We start from the raw sequence: 14,759 nt of genomic DNA on the forward strand, positions 1-14,759 counted from the left end.
GGCAAGGGCTGGGGGAAAGAGGCAGAAACTCATCGTGTAAAGGAACAGGAGCATAAAAGTCATATCTGCAAGTGGCTCCTTAAAGAGGCATCCAGAATCATTAGATCTTTAAGAGTCCTCATTAAGTCTTAACCTGGGAGTTAGATGATTAAATGACATTGGATACTTCACTGTAGCAACCATCTGGATGGTACACTATTGGTAGAGCACACCAGAAGACCGCTGCAGGTAACAAATGACAATGGTCTGCACTCAGACATAGTAGCAAGGTAGGCAAGGGCCTGAGAGATTCAAGTTCTGGAATCAACACACTTAAACTCACCAGATGTAAAAAGATGGCAGGAGTGATAGGCCAACCCTTAAGAGAGCTGGCTAGGTGACAAAGTGAGAGGAGGGCCAAGGTAAAGTCTTAATAAAGAAAATCAACAGGCTTTGGGGGGAGGAGAAAGAGAAAGATGACAAGTTTGTTTACAAGTAAAAGTGAGGGGCTAGCATGGCACAGCAGGTTAAACAGCCACTTGCAACACGAGCATCCCCTATCATGGCACTGGTTAAAATTCCAACTGCTCCACTTCTGATCCAGTTCCCTGCTAATGTGCCTGGGGAAGTGATAGAAAATGGTCCAAGTATTTGGGTCCCTGCCACCCACACAGGAGACCCAGAGGGAGTTCCTGGCTTCTGGCTTTGGCCTGGCTCAGACCTAGCTGTTGTGGCCATTGGTGAGTGAACCAGTGGATGGAAGATTCTCTCTTCTCTCTCAAACACTCTGCCATTTAAATAAATAAATCTTTAAATTTTTTTTTTTTTTTTGAAAAATCAAAGTGCGGCATACATTTGGTGCAGATTAGATCTTGCTTGGGGACAGCCTTGTCCCTTATTGGTGTACCTGAGTTCAAGTCCTCGTTCTACTTCCAATCCAGCTTCCTACTTATGTACACTCTGGAAGGCAGCAGGTAATGGCTCAAGTGATTAGGTCCTTGCCACCCAGGTTGGAGACCCAGATTGAGTTCCAAGCTCCTGGCTTCAGCCTGGCCCAATTCTGGCTGTTACAGGCATTTGGGAAGTGAAACAACAGATAAAAGATCTCTCTCTCCACCTTTCAAGTAAAATGGAAAGAAAGAAATTTTTTGGCTGGCGCTGCAGCTCCCTAGGCTAATCCTCCGCCTGCGGCACCGGCACACCAGGTTCTAGTCCCGGTTGGGGAGCCGGATTCTGTCCTGGTTGCTCTTCTTACAGTCAAGCTCTCTGCTGTGGCCCAGGAGGGCAGTGGAGGATGGCCCCGGTCCTTGGGCCCTGCACCCGCATGGGAGACCAGGAGGAAGCACCTGGCTCCTGGCTTCAGATCGGCACAGCGTGCCGGCTGCAACGCACCAGTAGTAGCGGCCACTTGGGGGGTGAACCAATGGAAAAAGGAAGACCTTTCTCTCTGTCTCTCTCTCATGGTCTAACTCTGCCTGTAAAAAAATAAATAAGTAAATTTTTTTTAAAGTTTTAAATGAAAGCAACTTACTCAATATGAATATAAGGCAAATTTATTTTCCCAAAATTTCTCAGAGAAGCAAAAGTTACTTTATATTCAATTATCCTTTAAAAGTTTCTCACATCATGTGGAACTTCCTGGATTTTTGTATTTTGAACAAGTATTGGTTGGGAAGACAAGTGAGCCCTAAACTACCTAAATTATTGCTGGTTTGGAGGCTACCAAGAGATCACCCAATGGATGGAATTTGTTTAAAAATGGCAAAAAAGTTTTAACATGCTTAAAATTTTCCTGAGAGCATCACTCACATTTACAAATTTGGATATTACCAATTTCAAAAAGTAACACAATGAGTGAGCACCTATGTTGTAGAGAACACAAACATGCACCCCCTGAAATCACAAAACAACTGTCCCATTAATGTGTGAGCAGACACGCCTCAGGGGACCTCCCACAGTCCTTGACCTTCCATCTACCCAGGGACTTCCCCGTAGAGTCAGCCCGGGACTGTCTCCACCCACTCAGCGCCCAACGACCTCTGGAGAAGAGGACTATCTGACTGGTGCCAAATGCCAGGAACTGAGCTGTTCGGCCCGCTCCTTCAGGGCCTCACTTGCATTTAGTGCTGGCCTGTCCTCAGGAGCTCCCAACCTTCTGATTATCCGTGATATAAGTTTATGGGGCAGAGCCAGTTGCAACTGCCACACCAGCCTCCATTCTTTAAATGCAGAGTAGGTTTAAGATGGCCACAGATGATGACAATGACGGTAACAGCTGGAATTTATTGAAAACATATTGTTGTGTGTATGAGAGAGAGAGAAAAACAGTGTGGTGGGGGAGGCCCCTTGGCTTGTTGTGGCTGGTGACCTCCCTCTTCCGGTCCTGTTGCAGTGACCCTGAGCTGTAGGCGGTGAGTGATGATGAGATTGAGGTGGAGAGCAATGAAGAGCAGCTGACAGTCGGGCTCATCATGATGCACTGGAACCAAAGTGCAGGGACCACACCAAAGACAGCTTTCACAGTTTGAGGCACTTGGGCCCACCCCTCCAAGGAAAGAATGCATCTCAGGCCCACATCCTAGACAAAATCAGAGTGTATCCAGTATATGCAAAGGAAAAACCACACATACCAGTGAGACACTGATGACCTCAGACAACAGAATGTTCTTCTGCAGCAGGGAGAAGGTGAGGCCGGGTGCCCAACTGCACACCAGCTACCCTCCTCAGACAACAGCCTCTGCACCAGCACCAAGGGCAGCACCATCTCAGCTATCGCTGGGCAGAGTCGGAGCCTGAAGAACTCCAAAGCTGGAAGAAGCTCCCGGTGGAGGCCAGCTAAGCTGCACCAGAGGGGCCAGCAATATGAACTGTCCATCTCCTCCTCATCTTAGCCTCCTCCCGTTTGTCAGTAGAACCCTCAGAACCATTTAAGAGATGATTTTTCTGTTTGTTTTTTCTTAATTTTTATTTTTACAGAGAAGCTCTTGAACAACAGTTCTCATCCTCCTTCCCCATTTCCACTACTTTTTAAGAACCGTATTCCTTTCAGGGATTCCCTATCCCCATCAGGAGATTTTAAACCAAAGCAGCCCAACTTGGCAGCATTTTCTGTGGAGGACACATAGTGTCCCACCTGCCTGGCCTCTCCTCCAGGTCTCCCGCACAGGTTTTGTAAATCTGTGAACTGCTCTACATTGAGAAGATGAGCAACTTGGAATAATCCCAATTACTCCCCTCCTTTTTAAGGATTTTTTTTTTCTAAAGTTATTTATCACTCCTATAGAGAGACCTGATCCTTGAAGAAGTCTGTGGCATACAAAAGAGGGGATAGATTTGCAGAGCAGTCTTTGGGCGTGTTTCAATCTCCCCTCTCAGTCAGCTGTTCCAGCCTGCAGTGCAGGGCAGCATGACACTCTTGTGGTATGTATGGGAGCCAGCAGCAGTGAATGCATCACCAGCGAGTGGTAGGGGTGGTTATTTGGGTGACGGGACAGGGAGGGTCGGGTAGGGTAGAGGTTTTGTACTGAGGGCCAGTGATAATGTCTTGATATTTATTTCCTGCTACTGATATTTGAATCTGAGTGAACTGCCCTATTTCTGATGTCATTATTGCAAAGCGACAGACTCATAAAGTAATGATCAAATCTTCCTTTCTTTCCCTGTGTATTTCTAAGATATATAGCCAATTGATTTTGCATTTAAATGCCAGGAGCAATTTACCTGGTACTAAACCTGCACTGTAGTGGGGACCCTGCCCCAACTCTGGGCCTCCTCCCTTTCCTCCTGTCCTGGAACCTATCTCTACTGTGTGATCCAGCCCTGGTTCTGGCTGCAGTCAGCAGAGCCCAGTGAAGGGTTTTGTGTGTTTAGGTCATATTTCTTTGTCTTGTTTCTACTCTATTCCTGGCATTTGCTGATTTCTAGTGTATACTCTGTAATCTCAGTCCATGTTTGATTCCATTCCATGGAAATACAAAGTATGTTGTACATACTGCCCCACAGTTGTCTTACAAGTTAAGGCTTTCCCCTTTCACTAAAAGACTATAAATACAAACTTTCTTCTTCTTCTTTTTAAAAGATTTATTTTATTTGAAAGGCAAAGGCAGAGAGAGAAAACTTACTTTATTCTAAAAAAAGAAAACATACTGCATGCTAGACACTCCTTTGTATATATTAAGGTGTTAGTCCATTGCATGCTTCTACAACAGAATACGAGAAATTGGGTGATTAATAATATATGAACTATTTTCCACAGTTCTGGAGACTGGCAAGTCTAAGATTAAGGTGCTGGCCTCTAATAAGGGCCTGTCTGCTGCATCCTCACATGACATTAGTCATCACATGGTGAAGGGAGAAAGAGAAGAGAGAAGGGGGATTATCTCATTTTTTTAAATAAGGAACCCACTCCCTTGATAACAGCCCCAATCCATTCGCATGAACCTCATCACTCTTAAAGATCCCACCTCTCAAAACTTTTCCCTTGGGGATCAAGTTTCCAGCACATGAATTTGGGGGACACATTCAAAGCACAGCACTGATATTTAATAGCCATAGCAATTCTATGTGATACTCACTCAGTTGAGGAAACTGAGGCACTGAGAGGAAGAGACAAAGAAAAGTCTTCCATCCACTGGTTCACCCAAAAAGGCCTCAATGGCCAGAGCTGGGCTTATCTGAAACCAGGAGCTAGGAGCTTCTTCCAGGTCCCCTGGGCCATCTTCTGTTGCTTTCCCAGGCCATAGGCAAAGAGCTGGATCATAGAGGAGCAACCAGGACACAAATCGGCGTTCATGTGAGATCCAGCCCTTAAGAGGACACTTAGCATACTATACCATGGTGCCAACCCTCGCACTGAGATTTTAAAACTTGCTCAGAGCAGGCACTGTGGCTCACTAGGCTAATCCTCCGCCTGCAGCGCCAGCACTCCGGGTTCTAGTCCTGGTCGGGGTGCTGGATTCTGTCCCAGTTGCCCCTCTTCCAGGACAGCTCTCTGCTATGGCCAGGGAGTGCAGTGGAGGATGGCCCAAGTGCTTGGGCCCTGCACCCACATGGGAGACCAGAAGCACCTGGCTCCTGGCTTTGGATCAGCACGATGTGTCGGGCGCATCGCGCTGGCCATAGCGGCCATTGGAGGGTGAACCAACGGCAAAGGAAAACCTTTCTCTCTGTCTCTGTCTCTGTCTCTCTCTCACTGTCCACTCTGCCTGTCCAAAAAAACAAAATAAAATAAAAAATAAACACACACACACACACCAAAAACTTGCTCAGATCATACAAACATAGTTGGGTGAGAGACAAGAATTTGAGCCCAGAGCCCTTACTCTTAGCTACTCGGCTATATACCTTTTTTTTTTTCTTTTTTTTTTTGATGGCAGGAGCCAGGTGCAGAATCCAGCACCCTGACCGGAACTAGAACCCGGTGTGCCGGCGCCGCAAAGCAGAGGATTAGCCTAGTGAGCCACAGCGCCGGCCATCAGCTATATACCTTTTAACTGATATTACCACAAACTAGCATAGCCTACAGGAAGAAGATAAAAAAGTGGGTAGTATACAAGAGTTAAATCTTCCTCTTCCATAGGAGGAAGTCTACAGATAAACCTAAGTTTGAAAATACAAAATATGCCATAGCCTATTCTTTGGAAATAGGAAGACAGCCATAAGAAATTACTAAAAGGGTTGAAAGCAGTTGCCTTTGGAGCAGGTTGCTGCCAGCATGAAGGGGAAGGAGATGGAAGAATGCTACTTTTTATTATGAGCCTTGTGGAAAATTTTATTTTATACCATTTGCACATATAAATTTGACAGGGAAATTGGTATTAACTTTGTAGAAATTAATCAGGGCATATGCTGCTTTTAAAAATCAAATGGGAGGTGGGCATTTGGCACAGTGGTAAGATGCTAATTGAGACACCCACATTCCACATCAGAGTGCCAAGGTTCAAATCCCAATTCCACTTCTGATTCCAGCTTCCTGCTAATGCACACACTGGGAAGCAGCAGTGATGGCTCAAATAGTCAAGGCCCTGCCACTCGAGTTGGGGGTACAGATTGAGTTCTAGGCTCCTAGTTTCAGCCTGGCCCAGTAGTGGCTATTGCAGGTATTTGGGGAGTGAACCAGTGGACGGAACAAATCTCTTTCTTGCTCTCTCCCTCCCTCCCTCCTTTCTTCTTTCAGAATAGCAAGAAAGAAAGGATTTTAAAATAAAAACTCAAATGATCCTTGGAGCGGGCGCTTAGCAGTTAAGACACCTCCATCCTGCCTTGGGATGCCTGATTCCAACTTTCTGCTAATGCAGACCCTGGGAAGCAGCATTGATAGCTCAAGCAATTGGTGTCCTGCCATTCACATGTGAGACTTGTATTGTATTCCTGGCTCCTACCTTCAGCACAGTCCAGTTCCAGTTGTTGTGGGCATGAGGAAAACGAACCAGTGAATAAGAGCTCTATCTCTTCCTCGCTCAACGTCTCTATGCCTCTCAAATAAATAAATTTAAAGATTTTTAAAACTCAAACTATGCCATTATGATGAAATGACTTACTAACAGTATCCTATAAGTAGCCTAAACTAAGAATGGCCCTGCTGGGAACAGGGTGGGGTCAAAGTACAGCTTCACTCGATTAGGTTCCAGCTCCTGGCTTTAGCTTGGCCCAGCCCCAGCCGTTGTGGGCATTTGGGAGTAAACCATGGGATGGAAGCTAATGTACACATATACGCTCACTTGCCCTGTCAAATAAATTGTTTAAATGCTTAAACAAATGAAACAGAACATAGCTTCTCCTGATTGGAGCCGGAGAGGGTGGACAACAAGAAGTCTTACGTTGATAATTAGTTCTGTCTGAGCTCGGATCATAGTTGAAATACTAACTTGCCAGAATCCTTGAAACCATAAAGACATCACTCCTTCAGCAATGGGAGTAACTGCAATGTGAAGGGGAAACGGTAAGGTAACAGCTGGAGAGGAAACTAGAGGAGAAGGGCCATGATTCTTACAGGTCACGTTGTCAAGCAGTGTCAATTCTACTAAGGAATATGAATTTCATGCCAACAAAAGTTTCAAGAAAACCCTTTGTGAGACTTTGGAGGGTTTAAAAGTTGAAGTCATAAAGCTTTCACTTGCTATTTAATATGAATACACAACAGCAGCACATGTCATTTTAAAAAGTCAAAAGGAACATGACACCTCACAGAGCCTATAGTCATAAAGAATAAATGGCTCTTTCAGACAGCTACAAGTCCCCCCTCTCCCTTTAAAAGGGGAACAGAGAACTGTTCCCTCCCTCCACAGGGTTTCTCTTGAGTACAAGCAATGTGGGTAGCCCTAAGACAAAGTCCAGCCCTCTGTACCCCAACATGGACTGTGGACATTCTGTGCTAAGAAACATTAGAAGTGCTTACTATGTGCCATGTATGCATTACTCTCTCAATCCTCACAACAACCCTGAGTAAAGCATTCTTAGTATCCTTGTACAAATGAGGAAATTGAGGCATGGAGTACTTAAACATCTTGCCCGAGGCAAGATACAGAGTGGAGGGAAGAAACCCAGCCAGTGTACAGTGTGTTCTCAACCACCACACTCCACCCACCCGGAGCAGCCCAACTTTGCTAAAAAGCCACAGTAACCTCAGGGGACACTCTGGAGCCCTTCTCACATTCTTCCCAGACAGTGTATATGGGACTGGGATCACTTTTTACATAAAAGGGTTAATTAAGGTAAGCTGAGATAATGAATGAGTGAAAATATAGCTTAAAAGACAGAGAAAGGAAGGAGAAGGGTGGGTGGAAGGATGAGGAAAGGAAGGAGAGAAGGTAGGGTGGGAAGTACCCTGATGCTCTTGAATCTGTATACATGAAATCTGCTCACCTTATATAATTTTTTTGTTTGACAGGCAGAGTGGACAGTGAGAGAGAGAGACAGAGAGAAAGGTCTTCCTTTGCCATTGGTTCACCCACCAATGGCCGCTGCAGCTGGTGCGCCGCGCTGATCCGAAGCCAGGAGCCAGGTGCCTCTCCTGGTCTCCCAAGAAGTGTAAGGCCCAAGCACTTGGGCCATCCTCCACTGCACTCCCGGGCCACAGCAGAGAGCTGGACTGGAAGGGGAGCAACCGGGACAGAATCTGGTGCCCAGACCAGGACTAGAACCCAGTGTGCCAGCACCGTAGGCGGAGGATTAGCCTATTGATCCGCAGCGCCGGCCCACCTTATATAGGTGCTGGTTTGAGTTCCAGCTGCTCCGCTTTTGATCCAGCTCTCTGCTAATGTGCCTGGGAAGATGGCCCAAGTCCTAGGGCCCTTGCCACACACATGAGAGACCTGGATGGCTTTAGCCTAATCCAGTCCCAACTGTTATGCCAACTGGGGAGTGAACCAGCAGATGGAAGATCTTTCTGTCACTATTTTTTTTTTAATCTTTAAAAAGAAACTGTCATACCCAAAGAAATCTTAATATAAAGAAGCAGTAATGCACACAGACAGGTTTCCACCTAAGAGGAAGATTTCTATCTTGGTGAATCAAATGCCTCCTGCTCAAAACTGTTGACCTCTGAAACAGAGAACACCTCCTGTCCTAAGTACCAAATAAACATGATGCCCTGATATCAGGATTCCTAGCTACAAGTAGTCCTGATATTGAATAGCAGGAAATTAACAGATAAGAACATTTAAGCTGCCAAGATAAACCATAAACTGCATATATAGGCTGGACTGCAAGTCAAGCAACCCTCTTGCTCACATTCTTCCCTGACAGTAGATATGGGACTGCGATCATTTTTTACATAAAAGGGTTCATTAAGGCAAGCTGAGATAATGAATGAGTGAAGATACAGCTTTTAAAAGAGAAAGGAAGAGTGTGGGTGGGAGGATGGGCAGGAGAGAGGGTAGGGTGGGAAGTATCCTGATGCTCTTGAATCTATATACATGAAATCTGTTCACCTTATATAAATCTAAAAATAAAAAAAGGAAGGATACCAAGACCAGCCAGCCATTTATCCTTCAGTCTGTTCTACTGTATTCTGGAAATCACGATCTTTTGTCATAGCATGAAAGAAAGTTGCCTCACAATTATCTCTGCATTCTATCTTAAAATCAAATGTAAGTCACAGGGATCTATTGAAAATCTAGCAGTGAAAAGGCATACAGATGACCAACCAGGGCCCAACAATGGGTCTGATAGGAGCTCGGGAGCCCTGCAGATCACAAATACACACTCTCACACAAATCTCATGCAAGAACACACGGATGCTCAACAAAGACACAATGGGACTCATAACCCTGACCATTCACTTTGATGTGGACCCCAGAGAAGCCCACCTCCACATTTGTTGCTCTATGCCACAAAACAAAAAGGAATTTCATCAGTATGCTATAGGGTCATGGCTGTGCCACTGCCAAACTCAGAGACTGAGGCCACTTTGGTGTGTGCAGAAGACATGAGCAGTGGAAGCACTTAGGTAAGAGAACAAATTAACTTCTCAGATCCTTCCTCTGAGACAGCACCAATGCAACGTACGCTTATATAATGAGGTTTCATTTTCAAGAACTGGTGACTGTTCATTTTCTTGCTTTTCTTCCTGTTTGATTTCATGACTCTGGTTATATTCACTAACCAACAAGGACAGAAACATTAAATAATTCACATTACTCTTAGATATATATGTCCGTGGACCAACATGAGTGAAACATGATACTGATTGTTTACTCTGTAAATCAAAATGCACTGAATGCTAGAACAGTTTGGATTCTAAGACTAATAAACTTTCTTAAATTTTTAAAATAAAATTATTGAATTATACTCAAAATTATTTTCTTCACATAGCTCTTTTAATGAGATACCACTCACATTAAAAATTTAAAGGTAAATTTACCTTTAAATTTTTATCTTATTGGGGCCACAGCCTGCAGTGCCAGCATCCCTTATGGGAGCCAGTTCAAGTCTCGGCTGTTCCACTTCCAATCCAGCTCTCTGCTATGGCCTAGGAAACAGTAGAAGATGGCCCAAGTCCTTGGGCTCCTGCACCTCTGTGGGAGACCCAAAAGACGCTCCTGGCTCCTAGCTTCAGATCAATGCAGTTCCAACCATTGCAGCCAATTGGAGAGTGAAACAGCAGATGGAAGACCTCCCTCTCCCTCTTCTCTCCCTCTCCTCCTCTCTCTGTGTAATTCTTTTTTTTTTTTTTTTTTTTGACAGGCAGAGTGGACAGTGAGAGAGAGAGACAGAGAGAAAGGTCTTCCTTTGCCGTTGGTTCACCCTCCAATGGCCGCCGCGGCCGGCGCGCTGCGGCCGGCGCACCGCGCTGATCCGGTGGCAGGAGCCAGGAGCCAGGTGCTTTTCCTGGTCTCCCATGGGGTGCAGGGCCCAAGCACCTGGGCCATCCTCCACTGCACTCCCTGGCCACAGCAGAGGGCTGGCCTGGAAGAGGGGCAACCGGGACAGAATCCGGCGCCCCAACCGGGACTAGAACCCGGTGTGCCGGCGCCGCTAGGCGGAGGATTAGCCTAGTGAGCCGCGGCGCCGGCCTTCTCTGTGTAATTCTAATAATTTTTAAAAGATTTATTTATTTTATTTATTTGAGAGGCACAGAGAGCTCTCATCCACTGGTACCCTCCACAAATGTCTAACTGCCAGGGCTGTGCTAGGCTGTAGCCAGTTACTCAATCCAGGTCTATGATGTGGGCACCAGGAACCCAAACATTGGAGCCATCACCAATGCCTCCCAGGGTGTGCATCAGCAGGAAGGTGGAGTTATCAGACTGAGCCAGGATTTGAAACCAAGCACTCCCATGTGAGATGTGGATATGTTAACTAGCATCTTCAATGCCATCTGTCTCAAATTTAACCTTTTAATGTATATAATTCAGTATTAACAATGTTCTGCAACTAACATCATTATCTAATTCCAGAAAATTTTTCTCAGCTTAAAAACAAACTCTGTACCCATTAGCAGTCACTCCCAGTCCTCCCTCCCTCCCTCCTTCCTTACCCTGGCAATCACCAATCTCCCCACCTTTATGGAATTGCCTATTTCAGGACATTACATACAAATGGAATCATACAATATGTGACCCTTTGTGTCTGACTTCTCTCAGTAGAGTTTTCATGCATATTGTAGCATATATACTCTACTCTTTTTTGCGGCTAGGTAATACTCCACTTATGGGTATACCACTTTTCGTTTATCCAATCATCCACTAATGGACTTGTGAGTTGTTTCTACTTTTCAGCTATCATGAGTAATGCTATTATGAACAAGCATATACATGTTTTTATGTGTACATATCTTTAAAAAATTATTTTATTTGAGAGGCACAGACAGAGAGCTCTCATCCACTGGTACTCTCCACAGATATCTATAACTGCCAGGGTTGTGCCAGGCTGTAGCCAGTTAGTTACTCAATCCAGGTCTATGACATGGGCATCAGGAACCCAAACATTGGAGCCATCACCAATGGCTAAGAGAACAGCTTGAGGAACTACAAGACTATTTTCCAAAGTAGCTATACCATTTTACATTCCCACTAGCATTGTATGAGGATTTCAATATTCTACTTCTTGGCCAATATTTATTATTGTTCATAGTTTTTTTTAAATAATATATTTTTAAAGATTTATTTATTTATTTGAAAGAGTTACACAGAGAGAGAAGGAAAGGCAGAGAGAGAGAGAGAGGTCTTCCATCCAATGGTTCACTTCCCAGATGGCCGCAATGGCTGGAGCTGAGCCAATTCGAAACCAGGAGCCAGGAGCTTCTTCCGGGTCTCCCACGCGGGTGCAACAGGAGCCCAAAGACTTGGACCATCTTCTACTGCCTTCCCAGGCCATAGAGAGCTGGATCGGAAGTGGAGTAGCCGGGTCTCGAACCAGTGCCCATATGGGATGCCGGCGCTTCAAGCCAGGGCTTTAACCCACTGCGCCACAGTGCCGGCCCCTGTTCATAGTTTCTTATTTTCAACATCCTTGTGGCTGCAAAGCAGTATTTCATGATTTCTACTGCTATTTGTCTATTGACCAATGAAGTTGGGCACCTTTTTATATGCCCATTGGCTTTTTATATATCTTCTTCTGAGAAATATCTCTGCAAATCTGGGGCTGGCACTGTGGCGTAGCAGGGAAAGTCGCCGCCTGCCGAACCATCATCCCATATGGGCGCCGGTTCGAGTCCTGGCTGCTCCACTTCTGATCCTGCTCTCTGCCATGGCCTGGTAAAGCAGTGGAAGATGCCCAAGTCCTTGGGCCCCTGCACCTTCACGGGAGACCTGGAAGAAGCTCCTGGCTTCGGATCGGCACAGCTTCGGCCACTGCAGTCAACTGGCGAGTGAACCAGCAGATGGAAGACCTCTTTCTCTCTGCCTCGCCTTCTCTTTCTGTGTAACTCTTTCAAATAAAATAAATCTTTTTTTAAAAATTATATGCAAATCTTTTGCAGATTTTGAAATCATCTTTTGGGGCAGGCACTGTGGCGCAGTGGGTTAACACCCTGGCCTGAAGTGCCGGCATCCCATATGGGTGCTGGTTCGAGACTTGGCTGCTCCACTTCTGATCCAGCTCTCTGTTATGGCCTAGGAAAGCAGCAGAAGATGGCCCAACTCCTTGGGTCCCTGCATCTGCGTGAGAGACCTGGAGGAAGGTCTTGGCTCCTGGCTTCAGATCGGCACAGCTCTAGCCGTTGTGGCAAACTTGGGAGTAAACCATCAGATGGAAGACCTCTCTCTGCCTCTCCTCTCTCTGTGTATTCTTTTTCATGTGACTATCCAGTCGTTGCAGCACAATTTGTTGAAAACATTATCCTTTCCCAATGAACAGTCTTGGCTTTCTTTTTTTATTGGAATAATTTTTAACATTTAAAAGAAAAATATTCAAATACAATTTTACAGCTTTACAGATATAATTGCTATGTAATAAATGGCACTTACTGTGTTTGATGAGAACTTCTGATATATGTATGGACCTGCACAAGTATCATCACAAACAAGATAACAAACATTCTGCTCATGCTGAAAGTAATTCCTCACTCCTGCCTATCCTCCAAGCAACTGTTGATCTATAGCTTAGTTACCACTATACATTGGCTTGCATTTTCTAGACATTTCTATAAATGGAATCATATAGTATATATTTTAGTTTTACATTTCCTTTAATTTAAAAATTTGATGAAAATTATTCAAATATTGTTCACTGAATACAATTACATTTTGGGGGACTGCATTTTTTAGAGTAGTTTTTCTATCACAGCAAAACTGAGAATTATAGAGACTTCTGTATTTCCTATTCTGAAACATGCATGGCCTCCCACGTGATCAACATTCCCCACCACAGTAGTACATTTGTTAAAACTGATGAGCCATATTAACATATCATAATCACCCAAAGTCTATTGTATATATTAAGGATCATTGTTACTGGTAGACATACAATGCTCTGGACAAATGCATAATAGCACGTGTCTACCATCATAATTTTAGGTTTCTCTAGATTAACTTTAATTGGTATTTTTAAAAGATTTTATTTATTTATTTGAGAGGCAGAGTTACAGAGAGAGGGAGACACAGACAAAGGTCCTCCATCTGGTGGCTCACTCCCCCAGATGGCCACAACAGCTGGAGCCAAGCCAATCCAAAGCCAGGAGCTTCCTCCAGGTCTCCCATGTGGGTGCAGGGGTCCAAGCACTTGGGTCCATCTTCCACTGCCTTCCCAGGCCATAGCAGAGAGCTGGATCAGAAGAGGAGCAGCCGGGACTAGAACCAACACCCATATGGGATGCCAGCACTCCAGGCGGAGGCTTAGTCCACTGTGCCACAGTGCTGGCCCTAGATTAACTTCTTATGCATGGAAATGTACATTTATTTCAACAGCATTTGTTAAAAAGCCTGTATTTTCTCCACTGTGTTACCTCTTTTCCTTCACCAATGATCAGCTGACTATATATGTGGGTGCTTAGTTTTGTTCCATCCATTTGTCTATTTTATACCTATCATCTTGATTACTACAACTTCACTGTAAGTCTTAAAAGTAGGGTACTATCAGTCTTCCAATCTTTTCTCTTTTAATATTATGTCAGCTATTCTAAATTATTGCCTTTCACAAACTTTAGAATCAGTTTGTTAATACAAAATAACTAGCTGGGATTTTGACTGAGATTATATCTATATATCTAGTCAGGAATAACTGACTTATTGACAATATTGAATCTTCCTATCCATGTATGTGAACTCTCATTTATCTGTTCATTGATTTCACTCATCAGATTTCTGTAGTTTCACTCATTTATATCTGATACACATTACATTAAAACTACTCCTAAGTAATTCATTTTGAGGGTGCTAATATAAAAAGTATTATAGGTTTTAAAGTTTTTAATATTAGTGTATTTTACGTGTTATGAGAGAGGGGGAAAGAAAGAAATCTTTTATCTGCTGGTTCATATCCCAAATGCTTGCAACAATAGAGACTTGACCAGTTAGAAGCTAGTAGCCAGAAGCTCAATCCAGCTCTCCTGTATGGGTGGCAGGAATCCAACTACTTGAATCATCACCTGCTGCCTCCCAGGGTTTGCATGAGCAGGAAATGGAATCGAGAACAGAGCCAGGACTTGGACCCAGGTATCCTGGATATGGGGGTGTTGGCATACCAAGTGGTATCTTAACTGCCTGGCCAAATGCCCACCCCAGTAGTATTTTTAATCACAAATTCCACTTGTTAATGCTAGTTACAATTACATTTATCTTTTTAATTTTAGATCATTACTGCAACTAGATTATATTGTTAGAAAACCAAAATTTCTTGAT

At 44.3% G+C, this 14,759-nt stretch overlaps 1 protein-coding gene and 1 pseudogene across 4 annotated transcripts in view; one reads left to right on the top strand and one right to left on the bottom strand.

Annotated features, from left to right (window-relative positions):
* The window catches only part of SLC16A10 (solute carrier family 16 member 10), a 141,404-nt gene that overhangs the window by 71,208 nt on the left and 55,437 nt on the right, over window positions 1–14,759 (bottom strand). The gene's annotated exons all lie outside the window — the stretch shown is intronic.
* LOC103349911 (protein max pseudogene) lies at window positions 2,242–3,263 on the top strand (annotated as a pseudogene).

The sequence above is a fragment of the Oryctolagus cuniculus genome, chromosome 5 (genome assembly GCF_051225735.1).
Source record: "Oryctolagus cuniculus isolate XC-2025 breed Fujian yellow rabbit chromosome 5, ASM5122573v1, whole genome shotgun sequence".
Lineage (NCBI taxonomy): Eukaryota > Metazoa > Chordata > Mammalia > Lagomorpha > Leporidae > Oryctolagus > Oryctolagus cuniculus.